This window comes from Ailuropoda melanoleuca, chromosome 12 (genome assembly GCF_002007445.2).
Source record: "Ailuropoda melanoleuca isolate Jingjing chromosome 12, ASM200744v2, whole genome shotgun sequence".
NCBI classification, from domain to species: Eukaryota; Metazoa; Chordata; class Mammalia; order Carnivora; family Ursidae; genus Ailuropoda; species Ailuropoda melanoleuca.
In genome coordinates, this window is record NC_048229.1 from 65,060,800 (window position 1) to 65,085,058 (window position 24,259).

Below are 24,259 nucleotides of genomic sequence, written 5' to 3' on the forward strand. Positions count from 1 at the left end.
AAACATTTATGGAAAAAATATCTTCAAGACTATTAGTTTTGTGGTATGTATTCTGAAGGATATGCTGGATTTTTTACTCTTCAGTTGGAATTGCCCTTGTATTCATTCTTTCTTGGTGCTGAGAATAGTATCAGTTGTGTATTTATCCACTATGAATGATTATTTAGAGACCCTTTTTCTCTTTACAAAATGTAAAATTATTGGTATACATATACTTACATATGTAAAATTTACATACATATCCAGTGTAATGCCTTATCTTTGAAACCTATCTACTATTTGTCATACCACCCACAGACATACACGTTTTACCATTTAACACAAACAATATGACTATTTTACATCATTATTATGATTGTTTTTCACTGGTGCGTATACCTTGCCTACCCAGATGTTTTATGATGGATTCCAGCACAGGTATTCACCGGTATTCTAATAATATGTGACTAGCATGGTGATAAAGGGGATGTCAATATGTTACGTTTCCAACTACTTTATGCAAATGAATATTAAGACATATATATGTATGGCTCATGTTTATAATGTTTATTTTAAAATTGGGATTTTAATGTAGAGAATATTCAAACCTCTAGGAGGACTAAATGGCTGTTGGGTATTATCAGGGTAACTGAAGGAACTGGAGTCCTTTGAGGAGCTGTGACTCACACACCTGGTAGCATTTAAATAGTGTGTCCCATGTGTGCGCTGCTCGCCATCATGTGATTTGTAATGAACTGGGATTTGTCCTAAGTGTATACTGAAACATTATGTCTTGTGATTAACATAACTGGTAACAGACACTATCCCAGTGACTTTTAAAGTTATGTTTATGACTCAGTGCCCAAACAGGCAGTTCAGAGAGGAAGGATCACTGACGTTCACAGGAGAGAGAGGGCAAGAGCTGCTGTGTTTATTTTGCCATGGTCAATTTATTCTTTCCTCACAGAGAGTTACTTACCTGTAACCTTGAATCACCACCAGTACGTTCAGCCACAAACCTCCACTGTTTATAACCCTTGTTACCATTTAGCATTATAAAGCACGTTCATAGATAAGTTGGGCCTGACGTTTTCCATGAGTACTAGTGGCGTTCCACAGGAAGCATTGGAGTGGACTTCTCAACCTCCATCCCACTCCATACTATAAGTCTAAGGCAACTGGGCAGTCCTGTCTCCTGGTTTGATTGGTTGCACATGTGACTGAATCCTCCCCTTAAGACCTCTGGAAGAAGTTTCCCCTCCAAAGAGAGTAACAGAAAGAACTTCTGCACCATTCTGCTACCAGCCTAAGAATGAGGCAAACACCAAGATGGCCGAGCGGAGAGATGGAAAGAACATGGGACTTTGTTGACTCAAGGAGCCGATTCAATTAATCCTGAAACTTACTCTATAGCAGGACTCCATTTATGTGGAGATCATAAATTTTCTTATTGTGTAAGCCATTTGAGTTGAAGTTTCTATTACTTGCAGCTGGAAGCATCCTCACTGATGAACTTAAGAAGAATGACTCATGAGGAAACAATCCCCCAGCTTCCGATTAACCTTGGCCTCCAGAGATAATTATCTGGGCCATCAGATACATAAAAAGTATGGAGGTCATAAGATTAAAATTATAGTGGTTACATTAGGGAGAGGGTTGGAAGAGTGACCGGAAGGGGATTCTGAGAGGGGCTTCTGGAATGCTAGTGGTTTCTTGATCTGGGTGGTGGTTATATGGGTGTGTGTACTTTAAGATAGATTCATCAAACTATGTATTTGTGATTTGCATGCCTTTCTGCATGTAAGTTGTACTTCAATTTTAAAAGTTTACTGAAAAATATATTGTAACCCGGCCTCCAAACAAGCTATGTCTCTACTGGAACGATGTGAATGGCATATTGTGGTCATTTTATGAGGCAGCCAAATTAAGCTAGGGACATGCTTTCTTTCATAAACTTCCAGAAGCTCACCGTAAAGACCTCCTGTCGCTAGTGTGTGGCCAACCCACTCTAATCTCAGACAAAATGTTTTCCTTTTGGGTTCAGATGGGAGAGCCTCAAAGCCTTGCGAATGAAGGACTTCATTTTTACATCAGTCACAATGAATATGAAAAACCCAAATAAAAACTAATAGATTAGAGTCAGTTGATGAAGGGCTTTGTCAAATCACATTCTCCAGAGAGGACTTTGAGTTATAGGGGATCCACTCCAAGGATACCACTGGGTTTGGAAGAATGTAGTCACAGATGGACCTCGTGCAGCTCAGAGTTTCAGGGGATCCACTCCAAGGATACCACTAGGTTTAGAAGAATGTAGTCACAGACGGACCTCATGCAGCTCAGGTTATTGAGACCTCCAATTCATGAAGGAAGAGATGTAACATGCTTCATCAGGGTTGGTTTTGTTGGTTTGTTTGTTTGTTTGTTTGGTGGAAGAAGAATATATAGGCTTTGAGGACCCAATTATCTGGAGAAGGACTTGACTCCTCTAGAAGAAAACTAGCTAAGGAAAGTTACCATAAATCATAGATTGGATGGAGAGTGGAACTGACCACGTGACAAGCAAGACTGAAAATACCGGTCTTCAGGAGGGGCAGGATTTGAAGAAGAGTCCCATCATGAAACTCAATGGGGAGTATGGTTGGTTGATGGTCAGGCCCTTGGAATTCAAATTCCGGAGAGATGTAGAGTCCAGAGTCCTGTGCTGTTTGAGCAGCCACATTGATCCACAGAATGGGAAGCACAAAAAGAATGTGATGACAATATGTTCCACCTAATTTCAGGGTGCTCTCTCATCATTATATCCTCATTACCACCTTGTGAGAGAAGTAAGTCAGATCTGATCCTAGGAGAGACAGTGACTAAGAGAAGGCTCTCGAGTCACCAAGACCTGGGTTTGATTCCTGTCTCTGTCTTACTAGTGGAGGGCTGTTGGGCAATCTACGTAGCCTGTGTTGGTGGTTCTCCACTCTAGGGACATTTGACAATGTGGAGATTATATTTTATATATATATATATATATATATATATATACACACACACACATTAGAGCACAGAGGAAGAAGCAGCAGCAGACTCCCCACTGAGCAGGGAGCTCGACTCAGGGCTCGATCCCAGGACCCTGAGATCATGACCTGAGCCGAAGGCAGATGCTTAACTGACTGAGCCCCCTGGGTGCCCCACATGGAGATATTTTAGATTGTCACCACTGGAGGAGTGCCATTAGCATCTAGTGGGTGGAGGCCAGGAATACTGCTAAACAACCTAGAATGCACAGGACAGCCTCCCACCACAAAGAAGTGTTCAGTCCAAAATGTGAGTGGTGCCGCTGTTGAGAAACCCTGGGTCCTATCTGATTCTCAGTCTCTTTGTCTTTAAAATGGGGATATCGACATCATCTCATTGGGTTTTATAAAGAGTAGATCAAGTAACAGTTGACACTGGATCGTCTGTTCTTCCACTATCTCTTCCCTCTTTGAGGAACTGCCCTCATCACTACAGCATTAGATTTCCATGGGCTGACTGCCAACAACCCAGAGTTCCGTTTGGTTTCATAATGTTTGTCCCTAGCAGGCATTTTGCATAGTGTGACTCAGCCCCTTTGCCACAGTTGACTGGGTCAGGGGTGGACACTGGATCCAAGCTATAGCAGTAAGAATTCTCTCTCCAGGGAGCTTGTAATTTGTACTGAGAGTCGGGTCTGGCTGGTGTCTTGAATGGAGAATATCAAAACCCTAAGTTGTGGTTGGTCATTTCCTCACAGGTGGGTGGGATGCAGTTTATAACAAGAGAGGAGAATGCAACAATTATGGAAAAAAGGCAGCCCCCTGGCCGCACCCTGCCCTTAGCTTCTGTAGGTCATTTCTGCACCTTTGTGAGACTTTCTGCTTACCCTGTCTTCAGTTACGTGTTTCTTGTGCCCAAAGAACAAAAAATAACCACTGATAACATATATAGCAGCACTTAGCATGGTGCACAGGAAGAGTAACTCCTGAATAAGTGGCAGTTATTATCATCCCATATCAGAAAAAGTTGAGGCATAGAGATGAAAAAATTTGTCTCGTGTCACACAGTTCTTGCACGGTAAAGCAGATCTGGGATCTGGGTCTCCCCACATCTAGACTGAGGTTCTGTTTTGTCTATCCTTCAAATCATGAAATAAAACTTTCAGAATAGTGCATGGGTACGTCAGTCCCTATGTACAGTTAAAAATAACTCCAAGGGAACCTTGATGTATCTCACCCAGGACGGGAACCACACAACGGGCTGCTGCTCAGAAGACCTTCCTGAGACTCTCCCCGCTGCGCCTCCCTGCCAGAGGTAACCAATATCCTGTTTGCCGTTGAAACTGTTTTTAATCGTTTTTCCACCTACATATGCATCCCTAAACTGCATGATTTAGTTTTACTTGTTTTGGAACTTTATATAAATGAAACTGTCCATATTCTTTGTAACTTTTTTCCCCCCTACACTGTGTGAGGTTCCTCTGTGCTGTTTCCCTAGCTGTAATCCGTTTATTTTCTTTCTTTCTTCCACAATGTATTTATCCAGGCTACTGGTAATGAGCATTAGGTTATTTCCAATGTTCGACCAATGATGTTACTTTGAGCATCTTTGTTTGAATATCCTGGTGCAGGTGTGCAAGGATGTCTCCTGGGTGCGTACCTGCAGTGGACCTATGGTGTTTGAGACCCCCTTTGCTCCACATCCTTGTCAGCTGGTGTTCTTCTCTGGGCAGATGCCAAAACCTGGGGCCACAGGCTGAAGAGAGTACTGTGCAGTGCTGGGGGATGCTGAGAGATTTAAAACAAAGTATCTTCCCTCAAAAGCTTAAACATAGGGCTACCATGTGACCCAGAAATTCCACTCCTAGGTATCTACCCAACAGAACTGAAAACATACATTCACACAAAAACTCGTACATGAATGTTTATAGCAGCATTATTCATAATAGCCAAAAGCTGGAAACTGCCTTAAAGGCCGATCAACTGATGAATAGGTGCACAAGATGTGGTCTCTCCAGACAGCGGGATAGATTATTCAGCATAAAGAGGAATGAAATATTGCTACATGTGACAACATGATGCTAAGTGAAAGAAGCAGCCACAGAAAGCCACATACTACATGATTCCGCTTATGGGAAGTGTCCAGAATAGGCAAATTTGTAGAGACAGAAAGTAGGGGGCAGTTGCCAGGGTAGGGGGAGGGGAGAAATGAGGAGTAACCCTGATGGGTACAGGGTTTCTTTTTGAAGTGATGAGAAAATGTTGGAATTAGTGATGTTGGTCTCACAAGCTTGTGAAAAACCACTGAGTTAGAGATTGGTCACTGAGGAGAGCTTCATGAAGGGACTGCAGAAGTGAGAGCAGGGTGAAGAGATCCCTGGTGAAGGGAGGCATTTCAGGGTTGGCAACAGACATCAGCCATCGCCCCTCACCAGGGGCCTGGGAGGGCAAGGGGAGAAAGTCGTTGTTGGAACCCAGCAAGAGCTGTAGGAGAAGGCTGCTGCGTAGGAGCCGTGGCAGGGAGGGGCCACCTACCCACGGTCCCCTCTCCCGTCTGGTGCTGGCGGGTTGTGGGAGTTTCGGCAACGCAGACCCCATCGTCAGCCTCCTCGGGCCTAGAGGACAGGGGAGAAGGCTGGAGAGTGACTCTGGAGAAGCAAATAGAGACTCTCGGTCCTCATGGACTGGCATTTTGAGTGGAGAAACATACAGAAAAATAAAAGAATGTGATACGCAAACAGGCTGACATGAAAGAAAGCATCTTGGTGTGTGGGTGGGTGTGTGGGGTGGGGGGTATGACGACACTAGATTCGGTGCCTGGGAAGGTCTTTCCAAGGAGAAAGAGGAGGTGCTGTTTAGCTGGGACCTGAAGGATGAGCTGCTGGGTGATGAAGGGGCTATGTATTGAGATGGGGAAGCTTGGAAGAAAGTCAGATTTAGGGATGGACAGCAAGAATCCCCTCCGGGGTATATTAAAGATAGAACACACACAAACATCAAAGCATAACAACGCCAGTCTGAGTGTGAGTCCACAGGACTCATGGAGAGGCTAGGGTTGCGGGCTGACACCCAGGGCCTGCCTCTCGGAAGCCGGTATGTGTGCGGACTACGCCCTCCCTGGAGGTTACACCGAGGCCTGGCACAGCACACTGGCTCGGGGCCTGCTGCCTGCTCACAGTTCTCCTCCCAGCGCTTACTGGGACTTCTGCCACCTCCCAGGTTCTCCCTTCACAAAGGCAAGAAGGGCCAGGGGAAGGGAGTGTCCTTTCTGAACACAAGATGTGACACATCGCCTTGAACAGGCAGGAGCTTTATTTAGTCTGATAGCTGGAGTGGCCGCAGGTAGGTCTGCCAACGGTGAAGGGTCCAAAATCGACTTAGAAAAGCACCCAGGCCTGTGACTAATATGGTTGTGCCTCGGAGTACCCAGAGGGCAAAGCAGGCCCAGCATCCCTACTGGAGCCAAATCAAGACATCAGGAGAGAACGGAGTCGGTAACTAGCACCTTCTGCCTCACTCGGTGGGTCTTGGGGCATCAGTCAGAGTCCACCTTCGGGTGCTACCAGCGCGCACAGCGTGGCGCATTTCTGTATTTTCTTCCATCGAGGTCTCTCCCCTCTGGCTCCTTGCCCAGCCAGTTGCCCACAGACTGGAAAACAAAGGCTCACTGCCTTCCCCAGAGACCTGGGCTTAAGGGATGGGCCTTGAGCAGGCTGGGCGGATGCTCTGTTGATTTTTTTTCCAAGTGCAGAGAATGTGACAGCCAATTCCTGTTGGAAATGGCTGGTGTTTTCTTTGGAGCACAAAGCACTTTTCCTTTCTCGTGACTGTTCCAGTTCAGGTCATGTTTAGGATGGAGATGATTCTTTAACCTAATTGCATGCCTTCTGGATCTGTGCCTCTTAAACTTTTGGGGCACCGATCCTACTGCATCTCTGATAAAAATCATAGACCCTCTCCCTAAAACACGCGCACACACGCGCACGACGCATGCATGCACGCACACCCCTGTCCATTTAACATTTAGAATCAATCCTAACAGGTTAAGATCCTTCGGGTGAAAGGTGAGTCCTTCCTACTCCCCCCACCTCCCCTCCACGCCTGCCTTCTTTTCAGTCTGGATCTTAAAATCCCCTTTCTTCAGCGTTCTCAGGGCCAGTAGTTCTTGCCTGGCTTCTGCCTGAATTAATCCCATGTGTTCCGCCGAGGAGCAGGGGCCTTCTCTAGCTTCAGGCGGGTTCTGGCTTGAAGCCCCGGTCCAGTGGCGCTCCAGTTTTTCAGGCAGCAGAGTATTCCAGGGGGATTTGTAAAACTTTTGTCTCATCCGTGCCTAGTTATTACGGAGGGGCCAGACTGCAAGAGTCTCCACAGATTCCGGACGAGGTGGCACAGCTTTGGATGAGACTAGGGAGACAGGCGTTGTCTGGTGTTGTTAAATTCCAGAAGCAAGTCACTTTGCCAAAATTGCCAAAAATAAAAGGACTGTCTAGACACTTACATATTAGGAGCTCTCCTATGAAGAGGGTCCATCCTGAAGATCATTGATTTACTCTTCAATAGTGAGACAAAAGGGTTCATTTATGTAACAAACACGTATTACGCACCTGCCGTGTGCGGGGCGGCGTTCTAGGCAGCGGGGGCGGGGGGGGGGAGAAACGGGGGGNGGGGGGGGGGGGGGGGGGGGAGACACGGGGTGAATAAGACAGACAAGGTACCAGAGAATTCTAGGTAGTGACAAGTGCAAGGATGAAAATAAGTACCACGAAGTGATAGATGTGACAGTGGCGCCTCCATGATCAGGGAAGATCTCCCTGAGCAGGTGGCGCTGGAGCTGAAGCCTGAATATTGAAAAGGAAGCATCCATTGGGAGGAGGAGACTCCAGGTGGAGGAACAGCTGCTGCAGGGCCTTGAGGCTGGAACAAACTGGCGTGCGGGGCGCGGGGGGGGGGGGGGGAAGAAAAGCGCTTGTGGATGGCGCAGGCTGTGTGGGGGGGGGGAGGGCAGGCTGTGTGGGGAGGAGAAGAAAGGGGAGAGGTAGGCGGTGGGCACATCGCGGTGGGCTTTGCGGGGAAAGACCACGGAGGGTCTAGAGCTGGCGTCTTGTGTGATCTCCTTTGCAGTTTTAGAACTGGCCTCCTGGAGAGAAGCATATTTTTAGAGAGCAAGAGCGGAAGTGGAGGCCACGCGAGGCCGAAGGCGATTGGGGGTCCAGGTGAGTGGGGGATGGTGGCTTGGACCTCTTGGGGGCGCTGCAGTCAGAGCAAGGAGGACTGTTTTCCAGGTGAACACACGTGGAGCATAGTGTGTTATAATGCATGGCGTTTAAGACCCCATGGAAACTTCCCCTTAATATATTTGAGAAGGGCCAAGGTTATGGTGTTCTTGCCAGTCCAGGGTTTCCTGTTCATCCCCTTCCAGGAAAAACAATAACAAAGATACAAATCCTCCTTAAGAGAAAGTTGCTTGGCTGTTCTTGTCTCTGCAGAATGTTAATCTCCTTGGCAGGCAAGAGGACGAAAGGAGAGCTGATATGTATTAAATGCCAACTGCATACCTCGATCTCATGTAATCCCACAATGACCCTGCAAGGCTTTGGATGTTAGCTTCTTTTTTTTTTTTTTTTTTTTTTTTTTTTTTTGAGACGAGGAAACCCAAGTTCAGAGAGGTTAGGTTAATTGCCCAAGGTCACATAGCTAACAAGGGGCAGAGATGGGATCCAAACCCAGTTCTGATTCCAGTTCTTTCCACATCAGCCCTGGCCATGGAGACCAGGTGAGCGTGCTAAGGAGCCTGAATGAGCCTGAGACTCCTGGGGTTTTAGCTACTTCTTAGGTGAAAACTGGTCTCTGTTGGGGGTCTGCTGACTTTTCCAGACCATGGGGGTATGTGGAGTGCAGTGACGTTTAAGAATAATGTTTTAAGACAGTCCCTGATGGTCAGAAGATTTAATGATTCCAGAGAATCTAAGAAAGAAAGAAGTTTGGGTCTTGAGACAAACAGGCTCATTAGCAGTTAATCAATTTGGGTGAAATCCATTAGGGCTAACTGGAAGGTAAATCCGACGCTCTCCATCTTGACCCTTTTGCAAGGAGAGACTGATGGTGGTTACCCTTGTGTCATGGAGGCACACTCAGGGACAAAGACCCTAATGACAAAGGGATTCTGTGCTGTAAATCCTGCCCCTCCTGCTCTACGGCCAGCTGCGTAGTAGAACTCTAGAAGGTTCTGGAGGGCTCCAAGGTTTCCAGCAAGGCCCTGGGCTTGGGCTTGGGCCTCCAGCAGCCTCAGGACTGTGTGTGTCACCTAAGACTCCTGTCTCGGGCCTTTCAGAGCAACCTAGAACAGACTGGGCCTGGCAGGTTCCACATGGCCTGGCTGCCCAGGACTGTGCCAGAGAAAGGCCAGGGTGACGTTCCCAGGGCCTGCATGTAGGAAGAGCCAGCCCATCACACCTGGGGTCACAACCAGGGTGACAAAGAGCAACATGACGCTGTGACCTTCTCTTTGGTGCTTTTAGCTGTCTGGTGGGTGCTACCCACTGGGCTGCGAGCTCCACTGAGGTAGGACTATGTCATCTTTTTATCTCATTACTTACGCTGTGCTCGAGTGAATTAACTGAGGTTGACCGACAGATGCTGTCTGTGTCCTCCAGGCTTTGACATTTCAGCGGGAGTTATAAACCCATCAGGAGGAAGCCAGGGCATTAAGAACAGTATGTTTTGGAATCAGATAGAACTAGCAGCCAGCACAGGTAGTGAAACATTGGTTCCCTCATCTGTGGAATGAGGTGATGAGACACGGGTAGCTGGTGGCTGGAAGGATTAAATGAGATGATGCACGCTACGTGCTTGACAGAATTCCCAGCACGTAGTGACCGTCAGAGCAGTACTGAGCACTTTTTACAACCACTCCCAGCGCATTGCATGGTACTTCATATTTCTGCGGGAAATTTTACATTTTTTTGATGGTGGCCCACACCATAACCTTATCGTGTGCGTATGTATCTTTAAATGTAGTGGAAATGTATGTTTTATGAAATAATACCCTTACCGTGTGTGATGAATTCTGATAGTCTGTATTCTAACCAATTTTGTTGAAAAAAAATCCTGAAGGGGCAAAATGGAACTTTTTGGGGTGATGGACAGGTTCTAGTTTGATGAGAGTGGTGCTGGCACGGTGTCTTTGCCAAAAATCATTGAACCCTATATTAAAATGGTTGCATTTCATTGCATGTCAATTAGATTTCAGTAGATTTGCAACCCCCTAAATCAGTTTTCTATTGACAGCGCCAAATCCTAACCACCTAGACCACCAGGGATAAATTAATTTTTTATTGAGATACAATTCACATTTCATAAAATTCACCCTTCTAAAGTGACTTTTAGTATATTCACAGAGCAACTGCCACCACAGTCCAATTCCAGAACACTTTCATCACTCCAAAAAGAAGCCCCGTACCCATTAAGAGTCCCTTCCCATCCCCTTAACCCTAGTCCCTGGCAACCGCTAATCTACTTTCTGTTTCTACGGATTTGCTGGTTTCAGTCTGGTGTGGCCGGGAGAACAGCCTTTGAAGCTACACCAGTTACTGGGCCTTTCAGGGAGGAGGCACACCACTCACCACAATGAGATTTCTCTATTTGGTCCTGGTACTGGGCGGTGAGTTCCAAGAGCATCAGAGAGACTTGTGGATGACTCACACCATATGTCCCCACGTCCTTCCTACACTGACTCCAGTCCCATTCAGTCCTCTGGAAATGCCCCTTACTCACTCACTCCCCAGCCTAGTAAAGATATGGACCATGATGCACCCAGCGAAGGAGTGGGGCATTTCTAAGGGCAATGTGGCAAACCCATCACAGAAATGCAAAGATGTAAGAAAGGTTCAGAAATGTGTCCAGTAAGGTAGGGGTTGGGAGTGGATTTGGAACTGAGGTTGGACAAGAAGAGTAGGCTAACGGGCTGTTACCAGTCTCCTGGAGGACAGGGGACCTGGACGTGACTCATGCCCCATGTCCCTGCCTCTTTCCTACACCAAGGCTCCACTCGGTACTGCAGAAACACTCCTCACTCCCTTCACCCACAGTGCCTTGGAAAGGTGTGGACAGAGAGACACCTGAGGAAGGGAGAGGATGAGAAGCAAAGGGGCCAAATCTATAAGGTCAGTGAGGCAAACCCACCTGGAAACCTCCATGGCTGGCTCTGCCAACCACCGGAAATGGGTCTGACACAAGGGCTTTCGAAAGAGACGTCGAGTGTCAGCAAGGGCCATGTGGAGAGGTGAGGGGGCAGTGGGAAGTCCTGCAGCTTCAGAAGCCCATTTTCTACCTTTTATTAACAGGAAAGCAGGTAGGACTCTGGTGATGTCTAAGGAATGAGTGCACATCAGCCATTTATACAATAAAGTTATCATATGTGATTGTCTATAACAGACCCAAGTCTGGAAGGATTCTCACTAACCTGCCAGTAACCTTCAGGGAAAGGAATTTCACTGCTTACAATTTTTTTTTTTACGATGGCGTACTATTAAAAAGATGTATTTTAGGGGCGCCTGGGTGGCACAGCGGTTAAGCGCCTGCCTTTGGCTCAGGGCGTGATCCCGGCGTTATGGGATCGAGCCCCACATCAGGCTCTTCTGCTATGAGCCTGCTTCTTCCTCTCCCACTCCCCCTGCTTGTGTTCCCTCTCTCGCTGGCTGTCTCTGTCTCTGTCGAATAAATAAAATAAAAAATCTTAAAAAAAAAAGATGTATTTTAAATTTATTTTTAATCTATTTTTAAATAGGTAATACATTCACATAGGAAATTTTCCCATTCTTTTCCTCATCTGCAGAGACACCCACTCCTCATGTTAGAGGTAAGTAATGTTTCTCATTTCTTATGTATACTTCCAGAATTTCTTTATGCATATATAAGTAAATGTATATATTCTTTTTTTTCTTTCTTTTTTTTTATTTTGGAAAAAGAGAATAAATGTGAGCAGGGGCAGGGAGGGGCACAGAGGGAGAGGAAGAGAGAGAGAGAATATTAGCAGTCTCCACACTGAACGTGGAGCCTGACATGGGGCTTAATCTCAGGATCCTGAGCTCATGACCTGAGTTGAAATCAAGAATTAGACGCTTAACCAACTCAGCCACTCAGGTGCCCCTGTATAAAGATTCTTAATACAACTTTTTTGAGCTCCATCTCCAGGAAGGGAATTTGCATTCAAACCAATGACCCGACATAAGGGCTCTGGAGATTTCCCATAATCAAACATCCACAGGAGGCTGGTGGAAATGAGGTACAGCCCTCCAAAGGGAAGAAGCTTTTAAGCAGAATAAATGTAAAAGAGTCATTGGTAAATGCTTGTTATAAAGGGGCCAAGAAATACAATAAGAAGGAAAATTCCCCCAAATCTCTCTACCCAAAAATAATGGTAATTAACATCAGTTGAACATTATTCTGGACCAGTGATGTCCAGTAGCCTTTTGTGTGATGATGGAAATGTTTTCTGAACTGTCAGAGTAACCATTCATTACATATGTCTATTGAGTGCTTGAAATGTGGCGCATGCCATTGAGGACCTGGATTGTTTATTTTATTTTAATTAATTTAAGTGTGCCCGCTGGGATGGACAGCACAGTTCTACACCCTGTACGATGGGTATGTGTGAGCAGAAGGACCTAAAGAAAGGCTGGGAAGCCCAAACACATAAGCGGGATTACTAATCGATCTAGTAATTCTACCTCTAGGACTTGTGTTAAAAAAAAAATGGTTACGCCTTTGTTCAAAATCTAGCTCTGAGAGTGTTTATTAATGAAAAACTGGAACGCTGTAGGAAAATATTTACCGACATGGGAATATGCTCACAACTGTCTGTTGAGGGAAAGACAGGTTACGAAGCAAGATGAGCTCATTAAAATATAAATATAAATAGCCTAGAAAGGTGTATTTCAAACTGCGCAGTCCGTGTCAGGCACTCAACACCTATTTTTATATGAATGAGTGAATGTTAATGAGAGCACCAGGTGGTGAAATTATGAGTGATTTTATGTCTTCTTCTGCTCCCTTATTATATTTTCTAAATTTCTATGATGAGCACATATGCCTCTGTCATAAGAAAAAGGTATTTCCTGAAGAGGGGCCTCTGGCTGGCTCAGTCTGAAGAGCACGTGACTTTTGATCTCAGGGTCATGAGTTCGAGCCCTATGTTGTGTGTAGATATTACTAATAAATAAATAAATAAATATTTACTGACGAAAGACATATAGGTGCTAGGTCATAATATTTCAGAGCTGGAAGGAACTCTGGAGACAAGGGAACACACAGTGAGTTAAAGCAGAAACTCAGGTTTCCCGACTACACACAAACATCTTCTAGAGCCAAGGAGAAAAGGTTGCTGGATTGTGTCCTGTTCCGGGTTATCCTGGCCTGGGCAGAATCTCTCAGTGAGGCAGTTCAGGGGTGGATTTAGAGAGGAAAAAACAAAGAGTATTAATGCTCTGCAACAAGATAGAAAACATCACAAGAAAGTCTCTTCAACAAACTCTAGGCTTCATAATGTTTGCTCTGGCTGGGCCTGCCTCCCCCACGTTGTGCCGTCTGTTGTGACCAGCAAGACACTCTCCTGGACTCCCTGTTCAGCCAGCGTGGGGGAGAGAAGGCTCTGTCCCTTGCAGAAGGAAGTTTCCTGGTTGTCCCGTTTCAGCTCTTCTTCAAAGCCTATCCTTTTTCAAAATTCTTAACAGAATCGCTGAGTCTCTACCTCAGATGTCCTTTCTTTTTCTTCGGCCTGTGCTATTGGCATTCATGCTCAACTTGAAACGTTATTATATGAAATGCGCTTTGCTATGTGAAATGATTATTGCTCCCTCAGAGCTCTTAGTTCTATGACTCTGTGCACTTTCCCTCAGCTTACTTTTGTTGAGTACCAGCTAGGTCCAAAGCACTGGTAGATACAGAAGTGTACAAAATACACAAAGTATTTATCCAAGAGAAATGAGAACATCTACCCACAAAAAAAGACTTCTACAAAAATGTTCACAGCAGCTTTATGCAATAGCCAAGACCGGTAACAACCCAAAGGCCCATCTCCAGGAGAGTGGATGAATAAATTGTGACATATGCATTGATTGCTCCCAATAAAAATATGGACAAAGGACTTACGTAGGCGTTTCTCCAAAGGAGATGTGTAAATGGCCAATAACACATGAAAAGATGCTCAACAGCATTCATCATCGGGGAAATGAAAGTCAAAACTATAGTAAGATACCACCTCACATCCATTAGGATGGCTATGGTCAAAAAACCCTAGAAAATGACAAGTGTTGGCATGGATGTGGAGACATTTGCACCCTGGTGTGATGCCAGTGGGAAGGTAAAACGGTACAGCTGCTATGGAAAACAATATGGCAGTTTCTCAGTTACTTATGTTCACAACAGACAAAAGGTGGAAGCAATACGACTGTTGATGGATGTATGTAGGATACGTATTATACATACACATATACATACATGCAGTGGGATATTATTCAGCCTTGGAAAGGCTGACACGTGCTTCAACATGGATGGAACTTGAGGACATTATGACGAGTGAAATAAGCCAGTCACAAAAAAGTAGATACTGTCTGATTCCAGATCTAAATGAAGTATCTCAAGCAGTCAGAGGGCTCCTGGCTGGATTAGTCAGTAGAGTGTGTGACGCTTGATCTTGGGGTTGTAAATTCAAGCCCCGTGGAGGGTGTAGAGATTACATTAAAAAAAAAAAACTTAAAAAAAATAAGTAGACTCATAGAAACACAAAGTAGAATAGTGGTTACCAGGGGCTGGGGATTGGGGAAAAAAAGTTGTTGTTGATAAATATAGAGTTTCAGTTTTGCAAGATGAAGACATTCTGGAGATTGTTGCATAACAGTGTGAATGTACTTAGTACTACTGACTACGCTTAAGGATGGTTAAGATGGTAAATTTTATGTGTGTTTTTTTTAACCACAATTTAAAAAGCTGTCAGGGTCATCAAAAACAGGGAAAGTCTGAGAAACTGTCACAGCCAAGAGGAGCCCAAGGAGACATGATGGCTCAATGTAATATAGTGTCCTGGATGGGATCCTGGGACACAAAAAGTAGGTAAGCTGAGGAGTTATCAACTATGGACTTGAATGAATAATGACATATCAGCACTGGTGCATTAATTGTAACAAACATACCCCACTAGTGTAAGAGGTTAACAATAAGGGAAACTGGCCCTCGGGTGTGTGGAAACTTTTTTTTTTGGTACTTTTTGACCACCCATTTGGCCACCCCCACCTCTGGCAACCACCACACTGTTTTTTGTATCGATGATTGTGGTTTTTGTTTGCTTGTTTGTTCTTAATTTTTACTTATTTTTAAAGTAATCTCTACACTCAACATGGGGCTCAAACTCACAACCCCGAGATCGAGAGTTGCGTACTCTACCGACTGAGCCTGGCAGGCGCCCTTGTTTCTTTCATTTTTTAGATTCCACATATGAGTGAGATCATACATTATTTGTCTTTATTTCGTGAAGAAGTAGAAAATCTGAAAGACCGATTATTAGTCAAGAGATTGGATCAGTAATCCAAAACCTCCAACAAACAAAAGTCCAGGACTAGATGGCTTCACTGGTGAATACTCCCAAACATTTAAAGAATTAATTAAAGAATTAATACCAGTTCTTCTCAAATTCCTTCAAAAAACAGAAGAGGAGGGAGCACTTCCAAACTCATTTTATGAGGCCAACATTACCCTAATACCAAAACCAGACAAGGATGCCACAAGAAAAGAAAAATCCTCAACAAAATATTAGCAAACCAAATTGAACAATACATGGAAAGGATCATACATTGTGGGTCAAGTGGGATTAATTCTACACATGCATATTCCATACGCAAATCCATCGGTATGATACGCCACACTAACAACACAAACTATAAAAGTTATAGGATCCCCTAAATAAATGCAGAAAAAGCATTTGATAAAATTCAACACTATTTATGATAAAAACTCTCAACATAATGGGTATAGAGGGACCGTACCTTAACATAATGGAGGCCATGTGTTTATTCAGCCATTGAAAAGAGTGAAAGCTTGCCATTTGCAACGACATGGATAGAGCTAGGTAATATATTACCAAGGGAAATAAGTCAGAGAGGGACAACTACCATATGATTTCACTCATATGTGGAATTTAAGAAACAAAACAAACAAGAAAAGAGAGAAAAGAGACAAACCAAGAAACAGACTCTTAACTGTAACTGTAGAGAACAAACTGATGGTTACCAGAGGGGAGGTGGGTGGAAGGATGGGGGAAATAGAGATGGGGATTAAGGAGTGTACTTGTCCTGATGAGCCAAGTGATTAAAATAAAAACTTAAGGGGCGCCTGAGTGGCTCAGTTGGTTAAGTGTCTGCCTTTGGTGCAGGTCATGATCCCAGGGTCCTGGGATTGAGCCCCACATCAGGCTCCCTGCTCAGTGGGGAGTTTTCTACTTCCCCCTTTCCCTGTGTCCCTCCCCCTGTTTGTCCTCAGTTCCTCTCTCTCTCTCTCTCTCAAATAAATAAACAATCTTTTAAAAAATATAAACTTAAAAAAAATAAAGGCTATCTGTGGCAAGCCTACAGCTAGCATCATACTCAACAGTGAAAGCTGAAAGCTTTCCCTCTAGGATCAGGAACAAGACAAGGATGGTCACTCTCACCACTTTTATTCAACGTGGTATTGAAAAGTCCTAGCCACAGTATTTAGGAAATTCTCTGAATTATCTTCATAATTTTTCTGTACATCTAAAACCATTCTACAAAATAAGGTCTGTTAAAAAATAATAATAATAATTTAGGCTCTGCCCTGAAGGAGTGTGGTGGCTGGGGGCATGAACTTGGAGTTGGTCCCCTGGGTTCACACCCTGGCGGCACCATGACCTGGCTGTGGGCCCTGGAGAGAGTGATGTCACCCTCTTGGTGGGGCAGTGTCTTCTTCTGGAAAGTAGGGGGTAATACTAGGACCTACCTCAGGGGGGTGCTGTGAAGACTCCATCCAAAGTGCTCAGCACCACCCTTGGCCCGTTGTAGTTGCTGCCGAAACTACGAGAGTTAGAAATCACAGCGGATAAATCAGCACTTGAGAGCATGGATTTCAGAGCCAGGCAGTCTGGATTCAAATTCTGGTTCCTTCAGTGTCTATTTATAAATTTGTGGGCCAGGCACTTGGACTGAGCCTCAATTTCCTTAGCTATAAAAAGGGCTGAAGAACGCCCACGCACAGGGGTGGTGGGGAGGATTGAAGGAGCCCGTGCGTAGGGCAAGCGCCCGATCAGTGGGAGCTGCTGGAGTCAGGTCGATGTGCAGTGAGAACCTGGAGGAGGAGAAAACAAAATCGCTTGGGCTTCCAAGGAGGCTGCAGAAAGGGGCCTGCTCTGGCTTCTGGGCTGAGGCTGCTGATGGGCTGCTTTGCACTGCTCCAAGGTCCCATGTGACCTTCTCCCCCACCCTGCGGGGTCCTCCCAGCTCCCCAGCATTGGAACAAAGCCTCCGCCTGCCGTTCTGCCTCTGTTCTCTGTCTGAACTCTGATTAGGCCCTTATCTCCGCGGCTTTGCCCTGCTTGGCTGCCTGTCACTTTCAATTCCATTCCAGGCCTTTCATCCTGCCCCGGCTCGAGTGTCCCTGAGCGTGAGGTTCTGGGACATGGGGCCTGGTCTCTGTCGTCCTTGATTCCCACAATCCTGAGCACCAGGTCGGGAACACAGCAGCTGCTCAGTTCCTGATGGCTGAAGAGACTAAAATGAGAAGCGAACTCCCAGGCAGGACTTGATGTTGTTGGATTTCAAAGCACTGGGAAACACTGGCACCCTTCCCCCCTCAAAAATACCTTCTCTCTCTGGACTCCCTCTAGCCCCCAATTCTATGGTTAGAGCTTCATTGCTTTGTCTTAAACCAAATTGGGACCCTGTACTCAGTAAAAATACAACTTTCTGTATCAGTCAGAATCCTAGCAGGGGGGCGCCTGGGTGGCGCAGTCGTTAAGCGTTAAGCGTCCGCCTTCCGCTCAGGGCGTGATCCCGGCGTTCTGGGATCAAGCCCCACATGGGGCTTCTCCGCTAGGAGCCTGCTTCTTCCTCTCCCACTCCCCCTGCTTGTGTTCCCTCTCTCGCTGGCTGTCTCTCTCTGTCAAATAAATAAATAAAATCTTAAAAAAAAAGAAAAAAAAAGAATCCTAGCAGGAAAACAGAAGGCAGACTCAAAATGGTTTAACTGAAAATTAAAGAAGACAGTGACAGGACTATTGACAGTGAAGTGGACAGGATGGAAGGAGCCAGCAGGGAGCTGAGAGGATGCCCCGGGATGTGTGGTGGCAGGCAGTTGGTATCACCCCAGGGTTGAAAGAGCCAAAGGGAGCCTGGTAAAAATGACCTGTGGGGGGTCGAGGCTGTGGAGATGCAGCCACTGGCCAGTAATGTGTTCCTCTCCTGCTCTCAGCTCTCTCCGCAGTGTCCCCCGCTGGTGGGCTCTCCCCCACCCCCTGCCCCGGAAGCCAGAGGGTGAGGGGGCCTGAGGGGCCAGCGCCTCTGGAACAGAGAGGGTTAGAAAATGGATGTGGGCTGAGGGTAGAGGAGCAAAGCAAGAACAATAAGCCCTCAGAAGTGATGTGTTTTAGTCTTAGTGATCAAGTACGGTTCAGCATATATGATGGCATCAGCCTCTTTAAGAAGACGGAGGGGTAAGAGACCAGGGTCCTGAAGATTCAAAAAAAAAAAAAGATCATCACTGCCGAGGAAAGGGTACCTCCCCCCACCCAAAAAGACAAACGTTGCCTTTTCCCTGTGGTAGTTCTAGAATTTCCGTATGTCCGTGTGCTGCTCCTAAGGGTGGTAATCTGGGTGGATGGGACACGCTGTTTACGGGTTTGATAGGCAGGGGTGGTGCTGAGGAGGGTTATGGGGCATTAAGTCTCTCCCCCATCTCAGCCATCCCCTCAGCTCCTGAACAAATCTGTGTCATCACAGGACTGCAGGGGGCCTCAAGGAGGCCAAGGTGAGCAGTGATCTTGTGATGGCCTAGGGGAGGAGATTTGGGAGATATCCTTGACCGTAGGAGCCCCCTCACTGGGCCCATCCTGGGACCCGTGGGCCACACTGTGGGAACTGCTGGGATTTGGACAGATGGTCTTCAGACCTAGATCTGGGCTGGAAGGCAATCGGGATCAGTGGCTAAGGCTGTGTGAGGGGCAGCAGAGGGAGCACAGGGGCAGAGGAAGGGGGCCCTAGCATGGAATGAGGCTCCTTTGGGGCTGAGAAGGGCCAGGGATCATCAGGGGCCTTGGCATTCCAAGTAGGATCCAGGGGGCAGGAGTAAAGGCATCAACAGCTAGCTTGCTGGGAATAAAAAGCCAGGCCGCACCCCACGCCTACTGAATCAGGATTTGCATTTTCACAGATCCCTATGTGCTTCTCCTGTTTCCTCTAGTTTGAGGAACCCTGCTCTAGCCCGCCCTGCTGAGGTGAGCCTGCTGCTTATTTCCCCTTAGTGCCTCTGAGCTCTTTTCCCTCAGGGCCTTTTCCTCAGAGAGTCATTCAACAAACACTGAGTGACTAGTCGGTGCCCAGCACTGGGGATACAGAAATTAATAGCAGGCAGAGAAGCAACTAGGAAAGTGGACCCCAGTGTGGAAAATGCTACAGTAAGATTGTGTGTGTCGGGTGGAGGGGGACCCCCAACCTGTGGTGGGGGGTGTGTGGCCAGCGAATGCTTCTGGGAGCTGTGCCCCTCCACCCTGCTCCAGACCTCAGCATGACTCAGTCGGCCCCGGATCCTCCTTCTCAGACTCTTTCAGTGTTTGTGTGTTCAGTTTCAGTTCATTATCTAAGTTGTGCTCCTCTTGTTTCCTCCCTCAATTCTGAGTAGGCCCTCAATTCTAAACGTGAGAGGATGAATGAATGGATGGACGATATGGTACAGATTATAAGTACACTAGGTAACAGTGAGACCCGTTCCATTTTCCTATTGTCCATCCACGTGCCTTGCAGACCCCCTTATCCATCTAGTCCTGTCTATATATGGTTTTTGAAATGTGAGTGTTTATTTCCTCAATTATGGGTTTTCAGAAGGAGCACATAAAGCATGCTAGGAGGCCTCGCATAGAAAGTGGTTAGAAGCACAGGTGTCAGCCAGGGTTCAAATTCCGGCTTCATTGTTTACTAGGTCAGTGACTTTGGGCATGTTTCTTTATCTTTCTTGCCTCAGTTTCCCCACCTGCCAAATGGGGATAATAGGAGTACTACCCTCATAAGGTTACCTGGCAGGGGTGGGGAATGTCACATGAGTTATCTGTGAAGCACCTAGGACAGTGCCTGGCCCCTGGTAAGTGCTATGAAAGTGCTATTCATGAGAATGTGCTGTGTGCTGGGTCTGTGATTCATTTGCCTGGCTGGTCTCAGGTAATCGGAAAGCCAAGGACATCTTCTATGAATGGCAGACAGTGGGAGGCTGTTCTTTCCCACACACACATCAGAGAGTCTGAGCTGGAAGAGAAAGGTCTTTGTCCCCAGCAGGTGTTGGCTGGGCTGTGGGCTTGCCTGGAGCCATCACAGTCCAGTAACTACTTTCATGGGAACTAGAAAGACCTTCTTCTCCTGTCGTTCTCATCAGGGCTCTGTGATTGATTCTCTTGTCAGGGATCTCCCTGACCTCCTCCTCTTTGAAGCCCCTGGGGCTGGTGGCCTTTCCACTTGCTCTCACTGCTAATTGGAGGTCAGTCAGTTGGCTCTGGCAGCCAGATGGTGATACCCAGGCTTGGCTGGCATTGAAACTAATTTGTAGAGTTCACGTGTTCATATTAGTGAACTCTGAAGGCCAAAGGGCCAATGTTTTTTACCTGGGCATCCACATCTGGGCCTTGACTGGCTCCATTTCTTCCAAGTCAGTGGAGCTCCCAGCTGCCTCCTACTCATAGTGGGCTAGGGATCACATCATGGACCTTGACATTGGAGCCTGAGCTGTGCTGTGTGGAGGAGTTTCTCACTCTGGGCCAGTGCAAAGACATTTGGCTAATTCTGAGGCTCTGAGATGTTCTTGGAAACTTGGGGGGCTTTTGTGCCATGGTTTTCTGGCCACGCTGCCCCTGATGTGGAGGAAACAGGAGCGGTTTCTGCCTTCCAGCCCAGAGCCCAACTGAACTTTGGCTGGAGTGGTTTGTTGTTTTTTTTTTCCTTAAGATTTTATTTTTAAGTGATCTCTCCACCCAGTTTGGGGCTTGAACTCATAACCCTGAGATCAAGAGTTGAATGTTCCACAAACCAAGCCAGCCAGGCGCCCCTGGACTTTTTAGTAACTGCCAGGAGCTGTTGTCAGCTGAGACAGTTGTCACCTCCAGCACCCGGCACACAGCATTGGCTTGGTCATGTGGGTAATCAGCACCTGCCTGACCTTGACTCCTTCGATATACCATTCCGTGAAGGAGCAATGACACCACGGTATACCCTGTCCTTTACAGAAGACTCTTGGGAGTTTCCTTTCCTCTTAAAAACCTGTTTATTTTGAAATAATTTCGATTTCAGTTTCACAGAAAAGCTGCAAATACAGTATACGTATAAAGAATTCCTTTACACCCTTCACCTAGATTCAATTTTCACATTTTGCTGTGTTTGCTCGCTGTCTGTTTGTGTGTGTGTGTGTGTACGCACATAGATATATGCAGAATTTTTTTCTGAACCACTCGAAACTAAGTTGTAGACACATTTACCCCCTAATACTTCAATGTGTATTTCCTAAGAACAAATATGTTTTGTTGCATAATCACAATATAATTATAAAATTCAGAAACAATAACGTAGTATTGATTCAATACTATTTTCTAACCTACAGTTTGTATTCCAATTTCACCAATTTCCAATAATGTATTTTCCAGCTGTTTTTCCCCCCATCTAGGATCTAATCCAGGATAAACGTTATGTTTTGCTGTCCAGTGACTAAAATTCTCTAGAATGGTTCCTTGATCTTTCTTTGTGTTTCATGTCCTAAGGAGTTTTCTCAATGAAACTCAGTCTGAAAGCATTCTTTGGGCAGAACTTCTCTAAATGCTAGTTAAAAAAAAAAAAAAAGTCCTTTTCAGTTCTTGCCTTTGAAGCCTCAAGACAGGTGGGTTTGACAACAATCTATTTTGGTCATGCCTGGCCATTTTTGGCATAACCATCTGCACTAGTCTCAAATGATCCTAGGATTTGCTCTTGGTACACAGTTGATGCTTAATAAGTACTTGCTGTTGCCAGGCGAGAACGTGGATTTGACTACTGGATCAAATAACCCAAATGACATTCCAGGAAGATTTTGCTGATGCAGATAGGGAGACAAAGCGTTGGCCCTTCCAGAGGTGAATACCAGGGGCAATAGTCCAAGGACAGCAGGCAGGCTTGGAGTTCTTGATCTTTCTATCACACAGTGTACTTAGATTCTCCCTCTCCTCAAACTCCCCAGCGGGAGACTCAGGCGGCTCCACCTGCAGGTCGTTAAATCCACCCACTGGAGGGAGTGAAACACGGTGCTGTCATGATCCTCCAGATTATGACCCGTATTTTTTGACCTCTTGCTTGGGATCTGTCCCTTTGGATCCTCTCTGCAGGAACAACGGAGGACAGAGCTGTGAAGTCCACCCTGTTTGCAGTAGCCAGCCTCCAAGGTGTCTCCCACCTGCCTCCCCGGCTGTCTTCCCCTCTTCCCCCTTGTCGATCCCCTCCAGCAGGAATCAGGGCTGGCCTGTGTGAACAATAGAATTTCGTAAAAGCGACAGTGTCGGACTTCTGAGGCTAAGTCATCAAAGATAATGCAGCGTCCACCTTGGCCTCTTGGTTAGTTGGTTTTAGAGGAAAATCGCTACTTTGAGGACAGTCGGGCATTCCTGTGGGGGAGCCCATGTGGAGAGGGACTGAGGCCCCAGCCAATCACCAGTACTACCTTGCCAGCTGGGAGCGAGCCATCCTAGAAATGGCTCCCCCAGCTCCGGCCAAGCCTTCAGACGACTTCCACACTGACCAGCATCTGCCTGCAACCTCGTGAAAGACCTGGACCCAGATCCTCCTATTCAAGTTACTCCCAAATTCTGGACCCACAGCAGCTGTGAGAGATAATAAATAATTACTGTTATTTGAAGCCCTGAAACTTTGGGGTAGTTTTCTATGCAGGAATAAATAATCATCGTCTCATTATTCAATTGAAAACTATAAAGGTGCATAGGACCCAGCAATTCCATTTCTAGATATATACCCAAGAGAATTGAAAACATATATCCAACGAAAACTTGTACACTGTGTTCACTGCAGCATGATTCACAATAGCCAAACAGTGGAAAGAACCCAATGGTCATCATCTGATGCACAGATAAATTAATGTATATCCACACGGTGGAGTATCATTCAACCGTAAAAAGGAGTGAAGTACAGATCAATGCTACAGCGTGGATGAACCTTGAAAACGTCAGGCTAAGTGAAGGAAGCTCCTCACAAAAGACCACATAATGATTCATGTATATGAAATGTCCACAATAGGCAAATCTATAGAGATGGAGAGTGAATTAGTGGTTGCCAGGCTGGGGGTACGGGAGAATGAGAGGTAACTGTTACTGGGCATAAGGTTTCTTTTTGGGGTGATGAAAATGTTCTAAAATTAATTGTGGGGGCGCCTGGGTGGCACAGTGGTTAAGTGTCTGCCTTCAGCTCAGGGCGTGATCCCGGCGTTATGGGATCGAGCCCCACATCAGGCTCCTCCGCTGTGAGCCTGCTTCTTCCTCTCCCGTTCCCCCTGCTTGTGTTCCCTCTCTCGCTGGCTGTCTCTATCTCTGTCAAATAAATAAATAAAATCTTTAAAAAAAAATAAAATAAAATAAAATTAATTGTGATGTTTGCACAATTCTGTGAATATACTCAGAGCCATTGTATTGTACACTTTAAATGGGTGGATTGTATGGTATGCGAATTATATCTCAACAAAACTGTTACAAAATTATAAAGAGACAGACTCTACAGGGGACTTCATAGGAGTTTTGTTCCTGTTCTTTCTAAGGTATTAGTATCTCTTTATTGGGTTCTTGGAAAAGGTCCTAAGAGACTCACCTGGCTAGAAGGTGGGAAAGGACAGCTGGAACTGAAAATGAGAAGCAAAGGGGATGGTCTGCTAAAATAATCAAAGAATAATTCTAAACTTCCAAGTGCTATATAGTCAGAATCATGAATTGTAATCCCAACAAGATTAGACTTGGGGAGGAAATTAATAATAGAACCTGGATTCTTCAT

The 24,259-nt window shown here is 45.9% G+C and overlaps 1 long non-coding RNA gene across 2 annotated transcripts; it reads left to right on the plus strand.

The window, feature by feature from the left end:
• Nucleotides 1-3,160: 3,160 nt before the first annotated feature.
• Nucleotides 3,161-23,711, plus strand: LOC105239494. Of its 2 annotated transcripts, XR_004619030.1 has the most exons (5): nt 3,161-4,296; nt 8,103-8,194; nt 10,528-11,143; nt 11,767-11,838; nt 22,594-23,711. It is a non-coding gene; the product is annotated as an uncharacterized LOC105239494 (long non-coding RNA). The 2 variants fall into 2 exon arrangements; XR_002143590.2 differs by lacking the exon at nt 10,528-11,143.
• Nucleotides 23,712-24,259: the final 548 nt, after the last annotated feature.